The sequence below is a fragment of the Pipistrellus kuhlii genome, unplaced genomic scaffold (assembly GCF_014108245.1).
Source record: "Pipistrellus kuhlii isolate mPipKuh1 unplaced genomic scaffold, mPipKuh1.p scaffold_m20_p_18, whole genome shotgun sequence".
NCBI classification, from domain to species: Eukaryota; Metazoa; Chordata; class Mammalia; order Chiroptera; family Vespertilionidae; genus Pipistrellus; species Pipistrellus kuhlii.
In genome coordinates, this window is record NW_023425493.1 from 15,229,341 (window position 1) to 15,240,738 (window position 11,398).

An 11,398-nucleotide genomic window follows, 5' to 3' on the forward strand; every position below is an offset into this window, starting at 1 on the left:
TGCAAGATCCAGTGATCCCGGGGAAAATGACCTTCAGTTCTCAAAGTAGATTGTTGGACTGTCTGTAAGCTCTTGCTGTTGACCTGGCTGCTCTTTGATTCATACCTATTTGGCCCCTTCCAGTATTACCTTTTCTTCTTTTACTTTTTTTTTATTTTTTTATTAAGGTATAATATGTGTACATATCTTACCATTGCCCCCCCCCACTCCCATACATGACCTCCCTCCCCAGAGTTTTCTGTCCATTGATTATGCTTATATGCATGCATACTAGTCCTTTGGTTGATCTCTTATCTCCCCTATATCTCCCTACCCTCCCCGCTATAATTTGACAGTCTGTTTGTTGCTTTACTGTCTCTGTATCTAACCTTCTTCTAAACTTGAGAATATAAGAATAGGTTAAATACATGTAATCATTACCTAAAACACAATCAACTAGTCTACAGAAAATTATATGAAATGCACAAAAAATTAAGCTATAAACGGAAGAAGTAACAAAGAAGGAAAAGAGTTCCCTGATCTCAAGATGGACTACTATTGGTGAGATGTCAAGTTCTCTTGAAAAACAAATCCACAATAGCGGGACACTCCTGGCAGAAGGGAAGGGGCTGCACTGGGAATTGGGCAAGCTAGGTTTTACAGCCTTCAAGGTGTCTCTAACTATGGGACCTAGGTAAATGGCATAACTCCTCTGGATTTATTTTTCTTATTTGCAAAATGAGAGAATCGTGTTGAATGATTCCTAGGTCCTTTCCTGCTTTCGAACTCTCCAAAGCTCTCTACAACCAGTGCCAAATAAGTGGCTTGAATTTACTTAGGGTTTTGGAAAAGAAAAGGGTCAATTTCAGGTGGTGTGTTCAGATGATTTCCTGAAGAACTAGGATTAAGTATCTAAAATATTAAAGACATGCATTGTGTATCCTGTCAATCCATTAAAGTAAGAGCAAAGCATTGTTATTTCAGTGACTTGGAAACTTTCACCTGCTATCTATAGCTTTAAATAAAAAAGCATAATTCTCAGATTCTTCAAGATTACGCCCTTCCTCCAATGTGAAAAATAAAAATAACCAGTAATGCTTCTAATTCTCCCTTCCAGTAGGTCCACTTTATAGAAATAATGCAATTGCAGAAGCAACTCCCATCTTTATTTATGCTGACTGCATGTGTAATTCAATTAAAGATCTTCTTAATTCAAAACATTTTGCTCTATTAAAATGCTTATGAAAATAATAACATGTTTTATTAAGAAATTCAATTGGTGTTGAGAAAAGTGATCATTTGTAGAAAGCACGGGAACGTTACGGATGAAAGTTAAATATAGTACCTAAAAAAGATTCATGTGAGAATTAGTGAGAAAATGGAAAACTTATGGGATATCTGAATAAGTGTGATTAACATGCTAGACCTCAGGCTAGCATCCTTAATATGGAAGATACTACTGATAAATTAATGGAACTCATGTTATCCATCTATATTATCTCTTACTCAGAAGCTTGGCACTATGGCTATATTAATTAGGCAAGTTTATGTTAGGCAAGCATAACTTTCTGGAAGTCACTCAAGAAATCTAATGTTATACAATGAGACCTGGAGTTTTTTCACAGAACCTAGTAGCAGAATAGGGGTTCTGGGTGACTGACATTAGTATTGTTCACCATTTCCCCATGGTATAATTAGAAGTGATAATCGTATTTTAAGTAGGAAAACATTACATTAACACTACATAGTTGGATGACTAGATGACTCTAGTTAAAATACGTTTCCCCTCAAAATACAGGGAAAAACTATTTTTTCCATTCAGAAATAGTAACCTGTTAATCACACAATGAATTAGGTAGGCATCCCTGATCACAAGAATTGCCTCTCTACTGGCTGGCTGCTATGTGTGATGCTACAAAATTAGGGAGATTAGTTCAGCTCAATCAACTTTTATCGAGCATCTATTATGTACCTAGAACTCTGCCAAATGCTTGGAATGAAGGTATTAGTGTAACTTACATAATTAGGACATTAGTTCCTTAACAGCAGAAATCTTGTCTGTCAGTGTACACCTAGAGAATAGCACAATGTTTGGCACAAATCACAGATGCTCAAGAAATAGGGGTTAAGAGAGAGAAAGACAGGAAAGCTTTGATCCCAATGTGTACGTGAAATAGAACGGACTTGGTTCACTTCTCACTGTTACTACTTAAGAGCTGAAATTTCTATCAAGATTGCATTTAGTTCCTCCAGAGGCTTGCTTTATTTAGGCAGGGTGTCTGAAGTGGAATTTCACACCTGCCTATTCTATTATACATCTACCACATGGATTTCTCTTCAGCTGTTCTCCAAATAGCTAATGGTTATCCGCTCATCCAAGATGAAGACTGCAGGCCACCCTAATTTTACAGTTAAAACATAGGTTTAGGCCTATATTCGCTGCATAAGACTACCCCCCACTTCAAAGAAAAGACTTACTTTGCTGTCAAGGTCTGAAGGTAATTTTTGTGCAATTTTGGTCTTTTGCCCCCGATTTTCGGTTGACTTTTTTTCATTTCAAAGGTCATCTTATACGCCGGAAAATACAGTAAGCTACATATGTAAACCAGTTTAGAGGACACTTGTTTTTTTTTTTTTTTTTTTTTTTTTTAGAACTTCATTGATTTTAGGAAAGGAAGGGAGAGGGAGAGACAGAAACAATGATGTGAGAGAGGAAAATCCATCAATAGCCTCCCGCATAGGTTTGGTGGGGGAGGCGGGGGTGTCGAATCTGAACCCTGAGTATGTGCCCTGACCAGAATGAAATCTGGCACCTTTTGGTGGACAGGACAATGCTCCAACTAACTGAGCTACACTGATCAGGACAGAGAGCACTTTTACATCTGTTATTTCACTGAATCTTCAAAACAATCCTCTGAAGTATTATTCCTATTTTACAGGCAAGGGAAATGTGTTTTGTCACATTGAGCTCAAAGTGGCAGAGCTGAGGCTCAAACCTAGGTCATCTGATTCCAAGTCCAACACACTTTCCATTGAGCCATAAGTGGCTTCCAGCTCCATGCTGCATACACAATTTTTCCTTCCTTCCTTCCTTCCTTCCTTCCTTCCTTCCTTCCTTCCTTCCTTCCTTCCTTCCTTCCTTCTTTCCTTCCTTCCTTCCTTCCTTCCTTCCTTCCTTTTGTCCTTCCTTCCTTCCTTCCTTCCTTCCTTCCTTCCTTCCTTCCTTCCTTCCTTGCTTCCTTCCTTTTGTCCTTCCTAACTTCCTTCCTTCTTTCCTTTCTCCCTTCCTTCCTTCCTTCCTTCCTTCCTTCCTTCCTTCCTTCCTTCCTTCCTAACTTCCTTCCTTCCTTCCTTTCTACTTTCCTTCCTCCCTCCCTCCCTCTCTCTTTCTCTTTATTTCTTTATTTCTTCATTTCTCTTTCTCTCTCTCTTTCTATTGGTAAGCAATATGTGAGACTAACATCTAGAGCTTCCTCCAGCACTAGTTATTATTCTAATCCTCAGCATGGTCTATTTTCAAGAAGCTAGAGACGATGCTAAATATAATGATATATGGACCTGATTAATTGGCAGAAAACCAATATGGTTTGTTTTGTTTTCTTAGAACACTTGCTTTAAGAAAACAACCAAATAAAAACTAAAAGCTAGGTTAGAAGACTGGAATATTTGTGCAATGCTTTCTTTGAAAGGGTCAAGTTGAGCAGGGACATCGTAAAAAGGCTAAGCAGACTTATAATTCAGCGTGACTTCAGGAAGCAAGCAGCTCAAGATTTACAACTGCTTCAGCTTAAAAAAAAAAAGTACATAACTCTAGCCACAAGCTTTAGTGAAGTTTTATTTGTGTTTCAGCATAGTGTATTTCTTTTTATGACACCTTCCTTGGTGTTTTGGTTCATTGTTCCTTTTTGTTTTCCCAAGACAAAATAATTGGTGCTACTCTTAACCAACCAATTTAAAGGAGAGAAACAGAGTAAGTAAGATGGGCTAGTGATGTTTTTGAGGAGAACTAAACAATAGTGCTATTTCCCTCCTATGGTTACTTGGAATGGAATTTTTATATGTCCCAGATGTGGCCACAGTCTGCCTAACATCTGTTAGTGCATTTTATTAAAATAATGAACTAGCATGTGCTTGCAAAGTCAAAAGAATGAATAAAATGTTTCATTCTGATGCAGCATGGATAGTCAACTGTTTCTTTGCAGTTAATGGAGTACATATACAGGAGATATTGTGACAGCAAATTTCAAACTAAAATAAAGTAGGATTTAATAATAAATAGCTTTAGTTTTATAATATGAAGAAAGTTTTTTTCTATTCAAACAAACTGTAGTTGTTTCCTTTCAAAATGTTTTCTGCAAGAGATGAAATCTGTGCCTTGGCAAGGATCTAGGAACACCAAAAATCATCCTGGGAACTAACAAGGAATAGATGATTAATATTGAAATTCAACTTCTCTGGGAAAGAAGGCTAGAAGATCCTAGAGGGAAAGCACAGATGAAGAATGCAAAATACTGAAATCAAGTTACAACTTGCTCAAACTGCCTTTAGGGACATTTAAATGTTTCCCATGTAAAGCAAGCGTGGGGCTAGAATGATTTTTGTGGGGTGAGAGAGTAGAGGGTAAAGACATCTCTTAATTAACACATTTCTTAGAAATGTTTTTTTTTTTTCAGTAAAGAATTTAAAAGAACTGCCAAATCCCGCCCATACAAAGAAAGTTTTATTTTATTTTAGACTACATCAAGAGCTAGAAACCTCTGCAGTATCCATCTGCTGACTCATTAGCATTTTTTACTCCACAAAAGCAAACCATTTAAATATACATTGGATAACCATACTAAAGTAGGTTATAATTTAGGTCAGCGATTTTCAACCATTGTGCTGTGCCAGGCACACTGGTGTGCCACAAGAATTTTTAAAACATGCAATACCTGACTATATAAGTCAGGAGCACTGACCTCTTTTCCCTTAGATTATCAAATAAAAAAGATGACAACAGCTAACACAACAATAGCCATTCGGTGTGAATGAGTCAAAATTATATCTATATTGTTGTATTTGTGAGGGGGGCAAAAAATAAAACATTTTTTTGGTGTGCCACAGAATTTTAGCAATTAGTTTCCCTATGCCATGAGATGAAAAAGGATTACATCTCTGTTTTAGGTAAATCTGAAAATCATCCTGGTAACCTAGAAAACAAGGGATTTTGTGTTACAGGAAGAAAGATTTAAAAAATATATATTTTATTGATTTTCTTACAGAGAGGAAGAGAGAGGGATAGAGAGTCAGAAACATGGATGAGAGAGAAACATCAATCAGCCGCCTCCTGCACACCTCCCACTTGGGATGTGCCCGCAACCAAGGTACATGCCCTTGACCAGAATCGAACTTGGGACCTTTCAGTCTGTAGGCCGACGCTCTATCCACTGAGCCAAACCAGTTTTAGCTTGTTAACTGAAGGACTGAAGTAAAGATTACTGATGTTCTATATCAAGCATCATTAGCCAACATACATAGGAAAACTAGAACTTGGAAATTCTTTGTTTCTAGTGCTCTAGTGATACAATGGCCTTGAAAACCAGGAATTCTAATGGCTTATTATTAGATCTCAATCACTATTCCCATAAACATTCCTAACCTACTTAGTAAGAATTTAGGGAAAAGGGAACAAGCCAATGACAATAGATCCCTCAAATAACAACCCATTAAAAAATAACTCTAGAACCTCTATAATTATCTTGGGATTCTAGTTTCTTAGTTTATGTCCCACAATCTCTAGGAGAAATATCAGGTGTTGTTTGCTAATTAGACTCCCTGTTACTCAAGAAATTTTTTCTAAAAATATATTTTATTGATTTTTTACAGAAAGGAAGAGAGAGGGATAGAGAGCTAGAAACAACGATGAGAGAGAAACATAGATCAGCTGCCTCTTGCACACCCTCTACTGGGGATGTGCCCACAACCCAGCTACATGCCCTTGACCAGAATCAAACCTGGGACCTTTGGGTCCACGGCTGATGCTCTATCCACTGAGCCAAACCGGTTTCGGCTCTCTTAAGAAATTTTGACTGATAAAGCATGTGATTGCTGGAAGCAAGCACCAATTGCAGGCTGAGAATCAAATATTTGCTTTTCCCATCTGATACACCTCTGTTCCAGGGACTTTTATTTTCCAGACTCTTTGAGATCCCAGCTGGTAAAAAAAAAATGTGGGCAATATATTCAGCTGTGTTCAGCAGAATTGACCTTATTCCAAATATGGCTCAAATGTCCCACAGGGTCACAGCAAGAGAACTAGCCCCTGAAAATGGGGTATGGTGGAGGTGGGGTTGTGCAGAGATAAAAGGACTCTGGAGCTTACTGAAAAGAACAAGGTTGTTAGTCCAAAGTGGCCAAATGCCCACAGCTGGAGCAAGAATACAATACACAAGCAAGGAGGAAGTCCAGAAAAACAGGATTCAGGATAAGTTAAATGGGTGCAAGGTACCCACCTGAAAACTGAATCAGGGGGTCTGAAGCCAAGAACATCAAGAGAAGCTGTCTCGCCAAAACCGGTTTGGCTCAGTGGTTGAGCGTTGGTCTGCGGACTGAAAGGTCCCAGGTTTGATTCCAGTCAAGGGCATGTACATTGGTTGCGGGCACATCCCCAATGAGGGGTGTGCAGGAGGCAGCTGGTCAATGATTCTCTTTCATCGATGTTTCTAACTCTCTATCCCTCTCCCTTCCTCTCTGTAAAAAAATCAATAAAATATATTAAAAGAGAGAGAGAGACGGGAAGAGAGAGAGAGAGAGAGAGAGAGAGAGAGAGAGAAGCTGTCTCTTTTTTTCCTCCAGTTGAGAGATTGACAAGTGAAGGAAGGAATAAGGGCAAGGTACAACATGATGGATGTGAGCTGAAGCTGGCATAGGGACACCCCTGACCTTAACTCTAGATCCGAAAGTGTCAGGTGGGCCAAATTTAAAGATACGTGCAAAACAGAGCATTACGTGTCTTGAGAAACAGAGAAACATGTAAGAAAACCGAGGATGTGGATCCAAATACAGCAACAAAACTGGCAAAAGCTCCTGAGATCAATGGTAGGGATCAGGGAATGAGATGGATGGGAGACAGGGACAATGAGAGCTAAACATAGGATGATTGGCTTTCTCTTGGCTCTCCTACTTTCTCCGGCCTTCTGACCTCGTCCAGCTCAGTGTCTTTGTGACTTCTCATCATCATCCAAAACTTAAGTTTTCGAATGTTCCAGGGTTTTGTCTTAGAACCTTTTCTTCTCTTAATTCATATCCTCTCCCTGGGTGATCTTATTCAGACACATGGCTCTCAGTATCCATGTGTTGACAACTCCCAATTTTCTCCAAACTTATGAACTTCTGTAAGTTTCTGGAAACATAGGACCACTCCAAACTTATATCCAACTCCCTCCACTTAGATATCAAATAGATAACTCAGATGTACAATGCCTTCACTGGAATTCTTTTTGAGATGTAAACGAAAAACACTAAATGATTGTTAACTATTCTTTTGTTTATAGCTATAATACCTAGATTGTTTTTATAAGACCCAGTTAAAATAAATTATATTTTAGATAACTACTTAAAATGTCATAAACACTGCAACTTTAAAATTAATGTTTCAAGTTCATTTATACATTCCTTTACTAAGAGTCTACAATTAATTAACCAGACTCAGCACTTCAAAGAGCCCTAAGACATAGAACCTCTCCTCAAAGAACCCAGCATCTAGTAGTGGAGACAGACATAAACCAAATGTAGGTGAGGCGGAGAAGAGAAAGGCAATAAGAATAATTTTCCTGCCCTAGCCAGTTTGGCTCAGAGGCTAGAGCATTGGCCTGTGGACTCAAGGGTCCCAGGTTTGATCTGGACAAGGGCACATGCTAGGTTGCAGGCTCAGTCCAACATGCAGGAGGCAGCCAATTAATGAATCCCTCTGATCATTGATGTTTCTATCTCTCTCTATCCCTCCCTCTCTGAAATCAATTACATATATATATATATATATATATATATATATATATATATATATATACATATATAATTTTTTTTTAAGAATAACTTTCCATTGAGGGTCATTGTTAATTACACACCATGGAACACCATTTCTCAGAGGCCTCCAGTCTTGACAATATTAGCTTTAATCCTGGAAATTTAAAGAGTTGTAAGTTCACAACTGTGCTTATAGCCAATAACCTCACAAATTCTGTATGTGTCAGATATGTGTTATTTTATAAACACCATCTCATTTAATCTTTACAATAATCCTACGAGAAAGTTGCCATTTTGTTTAATTAGAAAATGGAAGGTTAAAGCATTTTAATACTTGCCTAAGTCATCTCAAGTAATAGGGTTGGCAAATCCATATCCTTAGTCACGATGCTACACTGCCTTTTTACAATTGGTGCTTTAACTAATAAAAATGGTGGTAGTTTTTTTTTTTTTAATATCTGTACTAAAATAAAAAAATAAATGTATGAATAATCCAAATAGTGCATATCCATTATACTTTAGTAATAATCCCCAATTACTACACACAATTGGATAAAAAGGACAATAGCTTAGGAAGCTGTGAAATGGTAGGTTCAGTTTTCAAAGCTCATAAAGACACAGCAACAGCAGCAGGGATATTATTTCAAGTTTCCTGCTGATTGCCTTTGGAGATAAGCTCTTAGTTCTAAAGTGCATTCTGTGTTTTGGGCCTTCTCTTATTACTAAAACACAAGCTGAGATGGAAAAATCATCAACCTTGCAAAGACTTAGAGAATAGAAGCCACAGCCTATAGGAATATCGTCTTTTAAATTTATTACCTGTTATGCATTGATTTATCACATGTGGCAGGAATTTAAACCAGACGTGTCTGCTTAATGGAGGGGCCACCCCATGACGGACAGGGGAGAGGAAAGGAGTGTGACCTCTTCTAGAAAGCAGAGAAGGAGAACCTGTAGGTGGTTCAGAAGTTTCCTTTTATGTTAGCTACACAATAGAGTAAAAGTTCTCTGATCATCTTTTCAAATTAACCGGGACTTCATTTCTGAATCTGGAGGTTGTTGAGATTTCTGGCTTAGGAAATACAATTATTTTCATTTCGAGGAAGATCTAATATTTTCAGAGTAACTTTTACTTAATCTCAAGCAACACATTCTTGGAAAATACAGTTCTAATATGTCAATGTTAACAGCTACTCATCCCATTTGCTCATTTTCATGTGGAATTTAGATATCACATTCTAATAGCTAAAATTCAATAGCACATTTTTTGTCTGCCATCTGTTTTTTTAACTGAAGGTTTAAAATATCTTTCAAGTTTGTATTTAAATTAGAGGCCCGGTGCACGAATTCATGCATGGGTGGGGTCCCTCTGCCACGCCGGCAATTAGGGCCAATGGCGGGGGGGCACTCGGGGGCTGGTCAGCTGGGGAGAGGAATAATGGGAGGTTGGCCCCAACAGCAAGCTAACCAATGATCAATTTGTTCATATTGTTGTATTAGCTCCTTCCCTTTAACACTGATTAATATTCCTTTGTATAAATACTTAAAAAAAAAAATCCATAATTTTGCCGAAACCAGTTTGGCTCAGTGGACAGAGCGTCAGCTTGCAGACTGAAAGGTCCCAGGTTCGATTCTGGTCAAGGGCATGTACCTTGGTTGCGCACATCCTCAGTAGGGGGGTGTGCAAGAGGCAGCTGATCAATGATTCTCTCTCATCGACGTTTCTAACTCTCTATTCCTCTCTCTTCCTCCTGTAAAAAAAAAATCAATAAAATCTATTTTTAAAAAAATCCATAATCTTGTTGATGGACATTTGTATTTGTTTCCAGTTTTTGGTTGTTAGAAACAAAGCTGCCCATTAACACTCTTGGTTACATTTTTGTGAATATATATTTTCATTCCTTTGGATAAGCCAGGAATGGAACTGCTCAATCATTAGGCAGGTGTCATTGTATTAAAAATTCCCAATAATGCAAGAGGCTGTATCATGTTGTATACGAATCTCTAAATCATTGTACAGAGTAAGTCAATCAGACAGAAAAAATACTTATTGTTTGATTCCATTTGTGTGACTTCAAGAGCAGACAAACTCACTGATGATGACAGAAATTAGAAGAAAATTGCCTATTTGGGAAGGGAGACATGAAGGGACTTTCTAGGGGTGGTGAAAGCGTCTCATTATCTTGATTGGGCATTGGTTACATGAATATACACACTTGTCAAGACTCATCCAATTATACACTTAGTAGATATTGCATTTTGTTGCATGTAAATTTTACTCCTATAGGAAGAAAAGTCACCAGATAATTACCTTACACTGGTTAAGCAAGACATAATCTTGTTGATGGACATTCAATGGTTTTGAGCAAATGTATAATGACATTTCTCACTATTGCAGTAGTTTCAATGTGCTAGTATTCCTCTATGTTCTCCCTATTCATCCCTCCCTCCCACAACCCCTGACAACAATTGATGTACTGTCTGTCTCTGCAGTTTTGCTTTTTCCAGAATGTTATAGGATATGTAGTCTTTTCAGATTGGTTTCTTTCATTTAGTCATATGCATTTAAGGTTCTTCCTTATCTTCTCAAGGTTTGACAGCTCGTTTCTTTTGAGTGCTGAATAACATTCTACTGTCCGGATGTACCAGAGTTTATTTACCCATTCACCACCTACGAAGGACATCTTGGTTGCTTCCATGTTTTTGCAATTAACAAATAAAGCTGCTATAAACATCCATGTGCAGGTTTTTGTGTGGACTTAACTTTTCAACCCATTCAAGTAAATATCAAGGAGTACGATTGCTTGATCATATGATAGAAGATGTTAGTTTTGTAAGAAACTGTCAAACTGCCTTCTCACCATTTTGCATGCCCTTTAGCAATGAGTGAGAATTCCTGGTGCTTCACACCCTCACCAGCATTTAGATTCTGGTCATTCTCATAGGTGGCATTGATAGCTCATTGTTGTTTTAATTTGCAATTGCTTAATGACATATGATATTGATCATATTTTCATACACTTATTTGTCAATTGTTTATTTTCTTGGTGTCCAGGTTTTTGTCCATTATTTAATCAGATTGGTCTAATTTAAAAATGTATGTAAACATTATAAAGATAGTAACACAATCAAGCTAATTAACACAGTTACTATTTTTTGTGTGGTGAGAACATGTAAGATCAACTTTCTGAAAAATATGGACTGCTTCATGAATTTGCATATCATCCTTATACAAAGGCCATACTATTCTTTCTGTATCATTCCAATTGTAGTATGTGCTGCCAAAGCAAATACTCAGGATTTTATTTATTTATTTATTTATTTATTTATTTTTAAATATATATAATATATATATATTTTAATATATTTTATTGATTTTTTACAGAGAGGAAGAGAGAGGGATAGAGAGCTAGAA

At 37.5% G+C, this 11,398-nt stretch overlaps 1 pseudogene; it reads right to left on the reverse strand.

Annotated features, from left to right (window-relative positions):
- Nucleotides 1–11,173: 11,173 nt before the first annotated feature.
- Nucleotides 11,174–11,274, reverse strand: LOC118721825 (annotated as a pseudogene).
- Nucleotides 11,275–11,398: the final 124 nt, after the last annotated feature.